This window comes from Amblyomma maculatum, chromosome 5, assembly GCF_055883805.1.
Source record: "Amblyomma maculatum isolate TAMU_Amacu chromosome 5, ASM5588380v1, whole genome shotgun sequence".
NCBI classification, from domain to species: Eukaryota; Metazoa; Arthropoda; class Arachnida; order Ixodida; family Ixodidae; genus Amblyomma; species Amblyomma maculatum.
The window spans coordinates 103,977,175-103,993,927 of NC_139348.1; the positions used below are offsets into that span (position 1 = coordinate 103,977,175).

Here is a 16,753-nt window from a genome sequence, read left to right on the forward strand (position 1 = left end):
TGTTTGTGGCAACCGATATTTTCTGCTGCAAGGACATCGTCGTTCAAACTTAGTACATGCTTAAGAAGCTCATTTATTAATATTAAATTTCTTGTATTGTCTGATAGCTTGCGCGAGAAGAAAAAGACGACATGCAAAAGAAAGGCAACTTCGCTAATGGTTTGGAAAGAGTACCTCCTTTTTGCAACCGCTTTGGTCTCGTCCTTGTAGCTTTACCAGCAACACATTCCGGTCGCGACCTCTGAACTGTGCAGCTTGGTTAGCAGTGAAGCGTCGTTACCGCGGCTCTCGATCCCCAGGCTACCGTATTCTAGTACACTATACCCAGGCTCAGGTGCGTGTGTATGTGTGTGTGTTTGTGTGAACAACTTTTATTTCCACCAGAATGGAGGCTCCCTAGGGATTCATCAAATGAAGTCAGAAGCGAGCCTTGTGTTTCATAACCTGCCGGCATCCCCACGAATCAGGCCTGGGATCGCCCGCACGCTTAGCCGGCGCCGGGACGTCACCCTACATGCATGCGCCTTTCAGAAACGGCCTTATGACGTCATCCTTCAAGGCAGCTGCCTTTCTTGCCTCAAGGGGGACGGTCACAGAAAGTGTGACCAGCAAAGGTCCCTCGCATTGACACTTAAAAAAATACTTGTCTATACTGGCAATCGAGCCAGTATCCCTCCAATACCCAGCCGAGCGGGCAAACCAGTACTCCACGCCGGGATCGTAGGAAACAGATCGCTAATTTCCTTGTCTGGCATGGAGGAAGGAAAGCTTAGAAGAGGCCCCTCCTCCTCCTTTACCCTTTCTCCGCGACGCTCACGTACCTAGGGCCCTTAGCAATGCTGTTGCTAGTGGCCCGAGTTTTCATAGCAACGCGTCGCCGTTGCTAATGGCCCGACTTGGCTAACCCTAAATTTTGACGTCACTTCCACCACACTTCCTCCAATGCATTGGGCATGGCAAGGGCCTCTCCTAAGTTCTGTCCTTCCTCCATGTTGTCTGGCGTAAGGATGATAGTAACAATGACAATGGTGATGCAGTTAGTGTTAATAATATTATTAGAGATGACAATTTGACGGTACATTTATTTGAAAATGGTAAATGTGATAACAGTGATTGTGATTATGATGATAGTAGCGATGACAATGACGACGCAGTTCGTGAAAACAGTACTGTATAATGGCTTTCGCCGTTCCCGCTCTTAAGCAGGGTTCAGCGCGGTCCTGTAATTTTTTTTTTTTTGAACTATCTCTACCCAAAACATAATCGCAGAACCTAATAAGGTGAGTAATGCTTTCGCAACGATATCGCTGCGATAAACGGCGCCTTTGTTTTTTCGCCTAATCGCGATACTGAAATGAGCGATTCAAAATTAATACAAAATTTTCATGGCCGCTTCCTTCACAATTTTGTTCTTGCTGCATGCTAAGTACCTCAAATAGGTCATTATCTAGGCGTGCTCTAGGTTTTACGCATTGCCATAATGCTGTACGTCCACGTTCTAACAACTGGTTTCCGCATAACTAACATTTCGATGGCTGATTAGGGGCTCTCGGGACTGACAGTCTGCACGATGGTGGCGAAATTTAAGCGATAGCAAAACAGAATTTTTTTCCCTACATATATGCTCTATTATTGCTGACAATGTATACGAGGTTTACCCACTGTTAATTTTTCTCTTGAACCCGTAAACTAGTCATACGAAAAATTTCTGTGTTGATTTCACAATCGAAAGAGTATGATTTGCACAATTTGTAAATAACGTCCAGTGCTAACATGCGCCCGCGACTTTGGGCATACGATGTTCAAGGGTCATGATATGTTTTTGCTTTAAGGGCAGAAAAATACCTTTTTCGATTAGTTTTATCTGCCAGCCACTATTACTGCATAGAGAGGGCTAAGTTGTTCCGGCAAAGAGCTTCGTGAAGCGGGAGTTATGGGCAGCATTTGTTTTTCCTTCAAAACATCGTTTTTCAAGCTTGCCACGTCTACTGGCTGCGAAGTGTTAACGGTAGGCTCTATATAAGTGCTTTAGTGCTGAGATGAGAAAGACGATCGCAATAAACAACACTGGAACTTTAAGACTAGCGGTCATTGTCCGAGCAAACGATACCACTACATGGGGACGGCAACACAGGAGATGGTAAGGCCACGAAGGCACTGTCATGAGACACTTCAGTGTGACATTACGGATGAGCGAAGAAATACTATGCGATGTGTTTAGGCGGGAGGACACTAACAAAAATTCGAACTATGCGCAGCCCCGCCGGGGTGGCACAGTGGTAAGACGCCCGACCGCTGTCCGGAGTTCCCGGGTTCGAACCCGACCTCGGCGGCTGCGTTTCGATGGAGGCGAAACGAAGTGGCGTCCGTGTGATGTGCGATGTCAGCGCACGTTAAAGATCCCCAGGTGGTCGAAATTACTCCGTAGCCCTCCACTACGGCTGCCCTTTCTCTCTTTCCACTTTCACCCCCACCTTCATTCATTCCCTTACGGCGCTGTTCAGGTGTCCACATAGCAAATGTGACAGATACTGCGCCTTTCCCTTCCTGTGAACCAATTATTATTATCAGTCAAAGAAAAAAAAAACAAAAAAACAAAAGGATAGCAAATCAATGCAGCGACACGTTTACAGCCGCAGGAGACGCTTTATAGTACTTTGGAAATCGGGAGGCGGACACAGTGAATACCTATTATTAAGAGCACACCCATAATTTTTTTAGTCGAATCCAATGGTTCATGCCGATGACGGCTTTGCACCCGCCAACAAGGCGATGCCATGCGAGTTATTGAAACAAGAATAAAGAAAAACAACGGAGCGAAACTGTTCTCGCTTTTGCGCACTAAAGCGAAAAACATTGCATAACGTGCGCGGGATGTTCAGTGTGAGTGCAACCACTTTTGACCAATGGTTGCAATGCTTGCCGCTCCCAATCGGATCAGTTCGCTCTATCCAACTGAGCCATGTATGCACCAATAGGGTGTTGCACAATTAGAGGCGCGATGTAGAATGCTTCTCCCAGCTAAACCGCGGAATCCTCGCAGTTCAAATTTTGCACAGAAATGGTATTTTGTTGCTAGTATTTTTTAATACCAAATTTGTTTGGGGTACTTGCCTGATTCGATCAAAAGAAGTCAGATGTTCCCATCTTATGCGGCGGCGACAACGCCAGACGAGCCACTGCCCCAACAATGGTACTGGTGGCGCTACCTCATGCTGCTTACAACAACTCAAACTTTCTGCCAAAACATTCGCCCGCTCTTTTTCTGCTACAGAGTTGTTGTAAGCAGCATGAGGTGGCGCCACCAGTACCATCGCTGGGGCAGCGGCTCGTCTGGCGTCGTCGCCGCCGCATAAGATGGAAACATCTGACTTCTGATCGAATCAGGCAAGTTCCCCGAACAAATTTGGTATTAGAAATACCAGCGACAAAATGCCCTTTCTGTGCAAAATTTGAACGGTGAGGATTCCACGGCTTAGCTGGGAGAAGCATTCTACATCGCGCCTCTAATTGTGCAACGCGCTGTACTTTCATTTGCTTCATCTCTATGTAAAACGAAACCGGCGGTGTTGACGATCTTTTTGTTGAAACCAGGGATGAAGCACGCGGAGAGCCTCGTGTCGTACCTTAGCGCAGACAGCTCGAATTGGCCGCCAGTGCACGCTGCGCTGGCGGTTAATTCGTGCGCAGTTTTCAATCTTCACTGTCTGCAGACAGTGGAGCAATGTAATTCTCCTGATTATGGCAGCGCTCGGGGAGACGCTTAGCTCTGCAAACCCGTCTCCCGCGCCGTTATGACTGGTGCCTACAGCCATTGCAAACACTATGGATCTATCGTTCAGCAAGAGAAGTATCGTTTCAAGTACGTCTAGCCTTTAATATCTGCGTTAATCATTGAAATCCGCTCGAATTCTCACCGGCCGCCTTGATTGAGCAAGGTATAAAACAATACTATCTTAAATGGTCCAGCCAGGAAGACTAAAATATTTTAAGCATGGCTTGAACCGAGTGACAGAGCGAAAACTGAGTGTTGCAGCGATATAGCCCGTTTCACACCCGCTTTCAATCCGCGGTTTTTAATGCGGAAGCATTAGTTCACTATGTTCACAGATTTATGTCCGCAGTCCGCAGACCGTGTCCGCAGAACGTGTCCGCAAAATTTTGTCCGCAGCAGATGTAACTGAGAAGTGATAGAGGGTAATGAGTGGTGTAAATCGATAAAGGGGGACGTAATGTTGCGTCCGAAAAAACAATAAGGACAATAAGTTAACTAGGTAATTAGAATACCTGGTTAACAGGAAAGGAAATTTATTGAATGATTTATAGGAAGGGAAAGTCACGGTAACTGTCTCACTTGTTTTCTGTGGACACTTCAACCGCACTATAAGGGAAGGAAGGAAGGTGGAAGTGAAAGTGGAAAGAGAGAAAGAGGAGCCGCAGTGGAGGGCTACGGAGTAATTTTGACCACCTGGGAATCTAACGTGCGCTGACATCGCACAGCACACGGACGCCACTTCGTTTCGCCTCCATCGAAACGCAGCCGCCGTGGTCGGGAACAGGAAAGGAAAGGCGCAGTATATGCCACACTTGTATCTGACCCCTGAACCGCGCCGTAAGAGAAGGGAGGAAGGTGGGAGTGAAAGCAGAAAGAGAGAAAGGGGTGCCTTAGTGGATATGACGTCACGTAACAGATATGACGTCACATCACGGAAGTAGAGCAGACAAAAAAGGGCATAGGAAGGGATTGGAGGGCTATTTGAAAGTACCACAGAGTAAAATGGGTAAACGTAAACAAGAAGTGAATTATTGTGAGGTAGAGGATGTGACGTCACGCAATCGGAAGTATAGCCGAAAAAGGGCGTAGAAAGAGATTGGCGCGCAATCTGAAAATAATAATAATTGGGTCAGAGGACGGGAAAGGCGCAGTATCTGTCACACTTTTCTTTGTGGACAGCTGAAAAGTGAGGTGTGAAAGAGAGAAGAAGGAGCCGTAGTGGATGGCTACGGAGTAATTTCGACCACCTGGGGATCTTTAACGTGTCCTGATATCACACAGCACACGGACGCCTCTTAGTTTCGCCTCCATCGAAACGCAGCCGCCGTGGTCGGGTTGAACCCGGGTACTCCGGCACATTAGTCGGGCGTCTTACCACTGCACCACCCCGGCGGGGCCAATCTGAAAGTACGAAAAACTAATATGCGCAAACAAGAAGTGACTCAAGCAACAGAAGCAACCAGAAGCAACCAACAGCAGCATCCGTGCTTTCGCATTGCTCCAATGTAGATTCTGCAGTGCTCTTTAATTCCCCGCCTCTACTTTCCTCTCTTTTTTTGCCCCTTCAACAACGGCTAGGGTGCATTTTTGCGCCCACCCAATGCAAAAGGGAAAGCCATATCATCATCAGCATCATCATCATCCTCATAGCAGACCCGTGCATTTTCCTTTCCTTTTTGCTACAGCCGCAACAACAAAAACAGCACAGACATCGCACAGCACACGGACGCCTCTTCATTTCGCCTCGAGGAGAGACATCGGCGAAATCTGTGATTGCGATTAGTAGTGCAACGCACTAAAAAATGGTACACTGCGGCCGCCACTATGGAAAATTAGCGTAAGGTTCTCATTGCACGTGACCTTAATCGATTGCGCGTGAGCTCCAGTCACGTGGTCTTTCTGTGGGTATATAAAGAGGCGTGATAGGCGTGTGCGACCCGTAGTTGATGAAGAAGAAGCGTGGAGGGTTGGCTCCGTCGAGAAATCGATGGATTACCCCACCTGTGTATGAAACCAAAAGGAAGTACCTATTTTATGCCTGTTGCCTTGGCTTTAAAGGAGGCAGTTCCCAAGCTTAACCCTTCGCTCCACCTTTTAGCGTTGTAAGAGTGACCATGGGCTCGTGCTGGCTTATTACGTGATATGGATATAGCCTCTCCACTGCAAGATGGAAGGTAGATGTGTTGGGGAGCTCGCTGCAAAACAGATGTTCGCATTTGAAAGGCTTGGTTACGCGCATATGAAAGCCTTCGTCACTAACTGTTCGGCTACGCCTGGAATTGGCAACGTCCGATCGGGCTTATATTGCGTGTCTCGTAAAGGTGCACCCAGAGTAAGTCACATCCATTCGACGTTCTCCGCCCTTTTGGACATTGTGGGAATCAAATATTCCTACTACGCCGAATACATCGGTCTGTGCAATACTTCCCTGAGCGTCAAAGTGAACCGCCTGTCGAACGGCAGCAGAAGCAGTCCACACTATGCGCAGGCTTGTTGAGGAATGTGAGATACTTCGAGTATATCTATCTCAGAACGACACTCCTTCCCTCCTGGAACTTGTCATTATGGCAGCTTGAACTCGAGAATTTGCTGTCTTATGCGCTTCTTGGAAACGGGACAGCATGGCCGAGGAAATTATTTCATCACAGTGCTGCATCAGAACGGCACTTCTATCCTCCTGGAACTTGCCATCTACCTTACTCTTCATTGGAATAAGACACCATGGCTGAACAAACCACTACATCACAGTACTGCCCACAGAAGCAACCGAAGTTGCCCCGATGCCGTTTTTGCCATCTTGACCTTTCGCCAACTGCAATGAAAACTTACTTTGGATAAAATGCTTGTAAATGTGATCAGTGAGTACTAAATGTAATCCCATTGAGGTTTCAAGCGTCTTATCAAGGTAGCTCTGTTATTACGAGCGCTTTAATGGCTGTATAAATGAACGAACCGGGGTACCTGAGTTCGAACCCAACCTCACCGGCCGCGTTTCTGCCTAGAAAAGCAACCTAAATGGGCAGCAGCGACGGACTGGTTGGCAACGAGCCTGAATCGCATGTGAATTTCTGCTGCAGGTCACGATCTGGGAAATTGAACATGGCGTCCGTAACAGAGCTGCTTGGTGTCCACGTACTGAAGAATGCAAGTGTCACCGAGATGCGGCATCTACCAAAGCACCCGTGACCTATTACGCCAGAGCTACGTCGTCTCAGTCCCCTACAAAATAATCGTTCCTTAGCCTATCCCAGACACATAGGCAGCAGCGGCGGATTGACTTCGAGGCTTATTCCCTCATGAATTTCTGCTGAAGGTTAGTGTTTTTAAAGCACACTGCTGTACCTTTTTTACTCCCTTCTTATCCGTCGCTGCTGTCAACATTCGAACTTGAATGTACGTTGCATTTTGCGTGCTCACGATGGACAAAGATTGGTACAAAAATGAAGGAGCAAATGAGGGCCGATTATGCTAGTCTGAAAGAGGAATTGCGTCAAGAGCTGAAATTATTCCGCGAAAAATGGAAAGAGAGCTCCGAGGTGAGGTTCACGAGCTTAGAAACGAACAGACGGAACTTACGACAAGCCTGGATTACGCCCACAACATTGCTGGTGAACTGAAGAAAAACCTGGAAGCTGAGGTCAGGAAGAACAAAAAGCTTGAAGCGAAAAACAGTCCGCTAGATGAAAAATACCAGTGCCAAGAAAAGAAGCTACAAGATGGTGACCGCAGGCAGTTCAGTCGGAGCAATACTCCGGGAAATGCAATATTGAGAATCAAAGTGTCACAAGTGAAGAAAATTGGAGCATTCATGACATTTTATCTCGGATTGGCGCTGCCATAAAAGAGCCCATTTCAGTGTCTGACATTGAAATTTATTGCCGTGTACCAACAAAGAACACAGAGAAAAGCAATATCATTGAGTAGTTTAAATCTCGAAAGAAACATGATTCAGTGCTAAAGAAAGGAAAGAAAAAGCGTCTCACTAGTGAGGAGCTTGATTTCACAGATTCAGAACCCATATAAGTAAATTTCACCTCTATCCATCTATGAAAACGTTTCTTGGAATGGTCGTAAAAATTAAAAATAAAGACATTAGTGAAAATTCTGTCAGGATATTCAACGGGAAAATATTCACGACACGCACCTATCATGTTCCTGTGGTTTTTATAAAGAGGGCTCTCCTGAGCAAGGTTTTGCCGAGCACACCTATCGTGTTAGCAAATTACGAGCGCTGCGACGGAGAACAACAACGAGAGAGTAATGACAAGGACAGGCGCTACTATCAACTGAAAGTTTGTTCGAAGAACACAGGTTAAATACTCGCAGAAAACAACCAAAGGCACATGCGCTTCACAGATTTTTCCTAGGAATCCAGATATAAAATCTCACAATCTTGGATGCTTACAGATGGTGAGCTCACGCACGTGTCACTGTTCTTATGGATGTGATATGACTCTGACTGTTCTCTTGTCATTTGATCTTTGTGTCTAAACTTAATCTTGGTTTTGTTAAAAAGCGGTAGGCATTTTTTCCTACTAGGCACATTTGACCCATTAGGTTTATTCAAATGACAGTCCCTATAATGAAGGGCCAAATTGGATGGCACTATTCAAAGAAGTGTTATCCTTGCCATTACTCTCTCGTTGTTGTTCTCCGTCGCAGCGCTCGTAATTTGCAATCATGTACCAACTAGCTCAACTTTCCGTATTACTACTATCGTGTTAGCTTCATTCACTGGTAGAACTGAGATTTTTCTCATTGATTATCGGCAGTTTGCCTTACCTGAATATATCAGCATTCACGAATATTCACGTTAATTTATTGTTCACATGAATAGACGTTCAGCTATAGATAATAAAGATGACATTGATCACTTACTGAACCAGTTTTCGTTGAGGTTCACCCACGTAAACATGGTATTATCGAGGCTTTCACATGGTCGAATTGAATGGTTACAAATATGCTTTCATAATTAAATCGGTTAGACAAGCATTGGGGAGGTATTGCTGTAGACGCAATATCAAATATAAAGTGCGATTTTTGGTACCCGATTTTAGTGCAGTAACGAATGATTATGAAATATTAGCATTAAAATCCGGAAATCAAATAATAGCCGCGTTATATCGTCCACTAAATGGAAATATTGCATCCTTCACTGACTTTTTCATGCCTTCTTAGATTTTGTATCAGAAAACAACTTTTCGTACTTATAGTGATGATTTCAATGTTAGCATTTTGGATGAGGAAACCTGCAATCAATGTTATCACCATGTTACTGTCGTCTAGATTTGTCAATTTAATTACATCGATGAAAAGAAATAATACTACGACTCCATCCGCACGTGACCTAAAAATTAGAAATGCTCAAAGCATCGTATACAGCGCCTGCACATTAACTTCTTACGTAACTCATCATTGCCCAACTGTTATGACATACTCAAATGCTTCACAGCCAAACAATTCGCTTCACTAACCTATAATTTTCCAGACGATTACCGAGGCCACTGCAGAGTCATTCAAATAAGGAATGTTAACACAAAGCTGGTTGCCAGGCCTTGATATAAAGAGTGCAAATAATACACGCAGTACATTCATTACTCAGTTTCTTTTTCGTGGTCGAATAAGACATGTAAAGGTCTATGTAATCTATAAAAGTGGTGACAAAAGCCTGCCGATAAGCTTACAGGCTTATAACAGTACTTACGGTATTTTCTAAAGGCCTTGAAAAAGTTATTGCATGTCGCCTAATGTATTTCTTTGGTTAGAGCTTTGTGAGGTTTAACGTCCCTAAATGACTCGGGCTATGAGAGACGCCGTTGTGGAGGACTCCAGAAATTTCGACCACCTGGGGTTCTTTAACGTGCACTGACATCGCACAGCACACGGGTGCCTTGCTTTTCGCCTCCAGTGAAGGGCGGCCGCCGAGGCTGGGATTCGATCCCACGCCCTTGGAAACAGTAGTCGAGCTCCGTAAGCACTGCGCAACCACGGCGGGGCGAATATATTTCTTTGTGACAGATGACGGCAGATGTTATAACATATTGCCAATTCGGTTTCCGAAAAAGCAGGTCGACTGAATGCGCTCTGTTAGAACTTATGTACGTATGTACATAATCAGACATCACATTTCATGCAAATAAAAAGCGGAGTACCTCAGCAAACGTATTAGGCCCCCTCTTGTTTATTACATGTATTATTAATATTGCACAAACTGATTCTTCTGTTCACATTGTTATATATCCGGATGATAGTACACTGCTCGAGACTGTTTCAAATATAGATCATCCATTAGTGAAATGTAATGACCAACTGAGGATGGTGTCATCTTGGTTAAAAATAAGCAACATGAAAATAAATTCTCCCAGGACAAAAGCAGGTCCTATGCCGAGCCAGAAATAAAGAAATGCCAATAAATGTACTGTGAACTTGGGGCGCCGCGACCAAATACAAATCGTTAATGAACACAAGATACTTGTGGTGTATTTCTCTTCTCACTTAAATTAGGAGACATATTTATTACCTGTACAATAATAACAATAATAATAATAATAGGTTCACAGGAAAAGGAAGGCGCAATATCTGTCGGACGTCTGTGACACCTGAACCGCGGCGTAAAGGGAAGGGAGGAAGGTAGGAGTGGGAGTGGAAAGAAAGGAAGAGGGGCTGTAGTGGAGGGCTCCGGAGTAATTTAGACCACCTGGGGATCTCTAACATGCATTTACATCCCACAGAACATGGACTCCTCTACGTTTCGCCTCCATCTAAACGCAGCCTCCCCGCCGGGGTAGTGCAGTGAAAAGACGTCCGACTCCTGTGCCGGAGTACCCGGGTAGGAACCCGACCACGGCGGCTGCGTTTCGATGGAGGCGAAACGAAGTGGAGTCCGTGTGCTGTGCGATGTCAGCGCACGTTAAAGATCCCCAGGCGGTCGAAATTAATCCCTAGCCCTCCACTACAGCTTCTCTTTCTTTCCACTTTAGCTCCCACCTTCCCCTCTTCCCTTACGGCTCGGTTGCGGTGTCCACAGAAAACAAGCGAGACAGTTACCGCGCCTTTCCCTTTCTATAAATAAATAAATCCTCTTCTATCAGCACGAGGCAGCGGAGGTGGTTCAGCTACTGAGCCAGTAGCACGCCCGTGCATTTTCTTTTCCTTCTTCCTACAGCCGCAACAACAACAACAATGAAAAATTAGCGTGGGTTCTCATTGCTCGTGAACTTCATCGATTGCGCGTGAGCTGCAGTCACGTGGTCTTTCTGTGGGTATATAAAGAGGCGCGATAGGCGTGTGCGAACCGTAGTTGGTGAAGAAGAAGCGTGGAGGCTTGGCTCCGTCGAAAAATCGATGGATGCCCCCACTTGGGTATGACAGCAAAAGAAAGTACCTATTTTATGCCTGTTGCCTTGGGTTTTAAAGGAGGCAGTTCCCAAGCTTAACGTTTCGCTTCACTTTTTAGCCTTGTAAGAGTGGCCATGGGCTCGTGCTGGCTTATTACGTGACATGGATGTAGCCTCTCCACGAAACTAGTCAACTGCAAGATGGAAGGTGGATGAATTGGGGAGCTCGCTGCAAAACAGATGTTCGCATTTGAAAGGGTGGGTTCACGCGCATATGAAAGCCTTCGTCACTAACTGTTCGGCTACGCCTGGAATTGGCAACGTCCAATCGGACCTATATTGCGTGTCTCGTAAAGGTGCACTCAGGGTAACTCACACCCATTCGACATTCTCCGCCCATTTGGACATTGTAGGACTCAAATATTCCCACCACGCAGCAGATATCGGCTTGTGCAATACTTCACTGAGTGTCAAAGTGAACCGCCTGTCGAACGGCAGCAGAAGCAGTCCACACTATGCGCAGGCTTGTTGAGGAATGTCAGATACTTCGAGTATATCTATCTCAGAACGACACTCCTTCCCTCCTGGAACTAGACATCCGTCTTACTCTTCATGGGAATAGGGCAACATGGCTGAACAAACCACTACATCACAGTACTGCCCACATAAGCAACCGAAGTTGCCCCTATGCCGTTTTCGCCGTCTTGACCTTTCGCCAACTGCAATGAAAATTTACTTTGGATAAAATGATTGTAAATGTGATCAGTGAGTACTAAAGAAAATCGCATTGAAGTTTGAAGCTTCTTATCAAGGTAGCTCTGTTATTACCAGCGCTTTAAAGGCTGTATATCCGTACGAACCGGGGTACCCGAGTTCAAACCCAACCTCACCGGCCGCGTTTCTGCCTGCATAAGCAACCTAAATGGGCATCAGCGACGGACTGGTTGGCTACGAGCCTGAATCCCGTGTGAATTTCTGCTGCAGGTCACGCTCTGTGAAATTGAACATGGCGCCCGTAACAGAGCTGCTTGGTGTCCACGTACTGAAGAATGCAAGTGTCACCGAGATACGTCACCTACCAAAGCACCCGTGACCTATTACGCCAGAGCAACGTCGTCTCAATCCCCTACAAAAGAATCGTTCCTTAACCTATCCCAGACATATTGGCAGCAGCGGCGGACTGACTACGAGGCATATTCTCTCATGAATTTCTGCTGAAGGTAAGTGTTTTAAAGCACACTGCTGTACCTTTCTTACTCCCTTCTTATCCGTCACTGCTGTCAACATTTGAACTTGAATGTACGTTGCATTTTGCGTGCCCACGATGGCAAAGGTTGGTCCAAAAATGAAGGAGCAAATGAGGGCTGATTATGCTAGTCTGAACGAGGAATTGCGTCAAGAGCTGAAGGTATTCCGCGAAAAAATGGAAAGAGAGCTCCGAGATGAGATTCACGAGCTTAGAAACGAACAGATGGAGCTTACGACAAGCCTGGAATACGGCCACATTACTGCTGGTGAACTGAAGAAAAACCTGGAAGCTGCCCCGCCGGAGTGGTGCAGTGGTAAGACGCCCGACTACTGGGCCGGAGTACCTGGGTTCGAACCCGATCTCGCCGGCTGCGTTTCGATGGAGGCGAAACAAAGAGGCGTCCATGTGCTGTGCGAGGCTAACGAGCGGGTGCTCCTGCGCCTGCTCACCAATACAATGTTGTGCCCGGCTACTCTAAAACATTTTGATCCGCAATTTGATGGGCTGTGCTCGCATTGTGGGGAGGTGTCTGACACCTACCACATGGTGTGGGCCTGCCAGAAAAACCCATCTTTGCCCCCTATCCCCAGCCCCACCCGAGAGAATTGGGAGGCGACCCACTCCGGCTGCTGCACCCCTGAGGCCCAAAAGGTCTTTAACGCAGCGCGCCCGAGCTGCGGCAAATGCCAATGGAGTGCTTGTCTAGGCATCCCATCTAGTGTATATACCTCTATATAATATAATAATTGTTTTTACCACCACCACCCCATGTCAGTGCACGTTGAAGATCCCCAGGTGGTCGAAATTATTCCGTAGACATTGTTGCGTTTCTCCACCGACAAGTGGGACAACTGACGCGGCCACCGCATACCAACAGGCAGAACCGCGAGCGGATCGGCCATTTCGGCGCCGTTCATCGGCCGCGCAACGCTTCCTCCCGAGGGCAAGTCTCGACTTGATCCTGCCACGCGCCAAATGTGTGTACGTGCGTGTGTTTGTGCAAAAGCTGGCCAAGCCTGGAGCTCGAGGGAGAGTGCGTCGCCTTCGCCCGTCTGCAGGAGGTGGAGGAGATGCGGTCGGTCCACCTGCGATGGAGTCATCCCGTCGTGTCCAAACGTGTTTGGCTCTCCATTTCCTGTGAGGGCTTTCCCTTTCCCTGTGAACTCGAATCCCTATAAAAAGCAGAGGCAGACTCCGCTGAAACAGAGACTACTTTGACGCGCCGTGGAGACGACGCTAGACACCAGCTGTGTGAGTGTGCCTGTATTCTCTCCGGGTCAGCTTCTCTGCCCGTTCCTTCACGATGTTGTAGTAAAGGTTGTTGTTTCGTTAGAAGACGCCTCGTCTTTGCTGGGACCGCTGATGCCGTCCGCCGTCCACGGAGCCGCCAGGCCAACGCTACCGAGGGGCCGCGCGCCGCATGTAATAACTGCTGGCAGCGGTGGGATACTCAGGCACGAGCCTCAAACGTAATAACCTCCACTACGGCTCCTCTTTCTCTCTTTCCACTTTCATTCCCACCTTCCTCCCTTACCTTACGGCGCGGTTCAGGTGTCCACAGAAACAAGTGTGACAGATACGGCGCCTTTCCCTTCCTGTGAACAAATTATTATTATTATTATTATTATTATTATTATTATTATTATTATTATTATTATTATTATTATTATTATTATTATTATTATTATTATTATTATTATTATTGAGGTTAGGAAGAACAAAAAGCTTGAAACGAAAAACAGTCAGCTAGATGAAAAATACCAGTGCCTAGAAAAGAAGCTACAAGATGGTGACAGCGGGCAGTTGCAGTCGGAGCAGTACTCCGGGAAATGCAATATTGAGATTCAAAGTGTGACAAGTGAAGAAAATTGGAGCGTTCTTGACATTTTATCTCGGATTGGCGCTGCCATAAAAGCGCCCATTTCAGTGTCTGACATTGAAATTGATTGCCGTGTACCAACAAAGAACACAGAGAAAAGCAACATCGTTGAGTAGTTTAAATCTCGAAAAAAACGTGATGCAGTGCTAAAGAAAGTAAAGAAAAAGCGTCTCACTAGTGAGGAGCTTGGCTTCACAGATTCAGAACCATATAAGTAAATTTCACCTCTACCCATCTATGAAAACGCTTCTTGGAATGGTTGTAAAAAAAATAAAAATAAAAAACATAGGTGGAAATCTGTCTGGATATTCAACGGGAAAATATTCACGACACGCGCCTATGAGGGTCCTATGGTTTCCATGAAGAGGGCTCTTCTGAGCAAGGATTTTGCCGAGCACGCCTATCGTGTTAGCTTCATTCACTCATAGACCTCAGACGTTTTTTTATTGATTATCGGCAGTTTGCCTTACCTGAATCTATCAGCATTCACGAATATTCACGTTAATTTATTGTTCACATGAATACACGTTCAGCTATAGATAATAAAGATGACATTGATCACTTACTGAACCAGTTTTCGTTGAGGTTCACCCATGTAAACGTGGTATTATCGAGGCTTTCACATCGTCGAATTGAATGGTTACAAATATGCTTTCCTAATTAAATCGGTTAGACAAGCATTGGGGAGGTATTGCTGTAGACGCAATATCAAATATAAAGTGCGATTTTTGGTACACGATTTCAGTACAGGAACGAATGACTATGAAATATTAGCATTAAAATCCGGAAATCAAATAATAGCCGCGTTATATCGTCCACTAAATGGAAATATTGCATCCTTCACTGACTTTTTCATGCCTTCTTAGATTTTGTATCAGAAAACAACTTTTCGTACTTATAGTGTGATTTCAATGTTAGCATTTTGGATGAGCAAACCTGCAATCAATGTTATCACCATGTTACTGTCGTCTAGATTTGTCAATTTAATTACATCGATGAAAAGAAATAATACTACGACTCCATCCGCACTTGACCTAAAAATTAGAAATGCTCAAAGCATCGTATACAGCGCCGGCACATTAACTTCTTACGTAACTCATCATTGCCCAACTTTTATGACATACTCAAATGCTTCACAGCCAAACAATTCGCTTCACTAACCTATAATTTTCCAGACCATTACCGAGGCCACTACAGAGTCATTCAAATAAGGAATGTTAACACAAAACTGGTTGCCAGGCCTTGATATAAAGAGTGCAAATAATACACGCAGTACATTCATTACTCAGTTTCTTTTTCGTGGTCGAATAAGACATGTAAAGGTCTATGTAATCTATAAAAGTGGTGACAAAAGCCTGCCGATAAGCTTACAGGCTTATAACAGTACTTACGGTATTTTCTAAAGGCCTTGAAAAAGTTATTGCATGTCGCCTAATGTATTTCTTTGGTTAGAGGTTTGTGAGGTTTAACGTCCCTAAATGACTCGGGCTATGAGAGACGCCGTTGTGGAGGACTCCAGAAATTTCGACCACCTGGGGTTCTTTAACGTGCACTGACATCGCACAGCACACGGGTGCTTTGCTTTTCGCCTCCAGTGAAGGGCGGCCGCCGAGGCTTGGATTCGATCCCGCGCCCTTGGAAACAGTAGTCGAGCTCTGTGAGCACTTCGCAATCTCGGCGGGCCGAATATATTTATTTGAAGAGACGACAGATGACTACAGATGTTATAACATATCGTCAATTCGGTTTCCGAAAAAGCAGGTCGACTGAATGCGCTCTGTTAGAACGTAATAAAAAATCTCGCAAATGAATGAAAACATTAAGTACTCTGTGGCAACCTTTTCTCGATTTTTTTACCAAGCATTCGATTGTCTTGACTACAGTATCGTCGCCAAATTATATGGAATTGCTAAACTCTTACCTCGCATATAGACAACTGTGTAAACGTATGTACATAATCAGACATCACATTTCATGCAAATAAAAAGCGGAGTACCTCAGCAAACGTATTAGGCCCCCTCTTGTTTATTACATGTATTATTAATATTGCACAAACTGATCCTTCTGTTCACATTGTTATATATCCGGATGATAGTACACTGCTCGAGACTGTTTCAAATATAGATCATCCATTAGTGAAATGTAATCACCAACTGAGGATGGTGTCATCTTGGTTAAAAATAAGCAACATGAAAATAAATTCTCCCAAGACAAAAGCAGATCCTATGCCGAGCCAGAAATAAAGAAATGCCAATAAATGTACTGTGAACTTGGGGCGCCGCGACCAAATACAAATCGTTAATGAACACAAGATACTTGTGGTGTATTTCTCTTCTCACTTAAATTAGGAGACATATTTATTACCTGTACAATAATAACAATAATAATAATAGGTTCACAGGAAAAGGAAGGCGCAATATCTGTCGGACGTCTGTGACACCTGAACCGCGCCGTAAAGGGAAGGGGGGAAGGTAGGAGTGCGAGTGGAAAGAAAGGAAGAGGGGCTGTAGTGG

The 16,753-nt window shown here is 45.5% G+C and overlaps 1 long non-coding RNA gene across 1 annotated transcript in view; it reads left to right on the forward strand.

Moving 5' to 3' along the window:
* Nucleotides 1-16,753, forward strand: part of LOC146189089 (uncharacterized) — a 55,008-nt gene that overhangs the window by 25,507 nt on the left and 12,748 nt on the right. Inside the window, exon 2 of the long non-coding RNA XR_014707270.1 lies at nt 12,097-12,332. This is a non-coding gene — a long non-coding RNA (uncharacterized LOC146189089). The remainder of the gene's footprint in view (nt 1-12,096; nt 12,333-16,753) is intronic.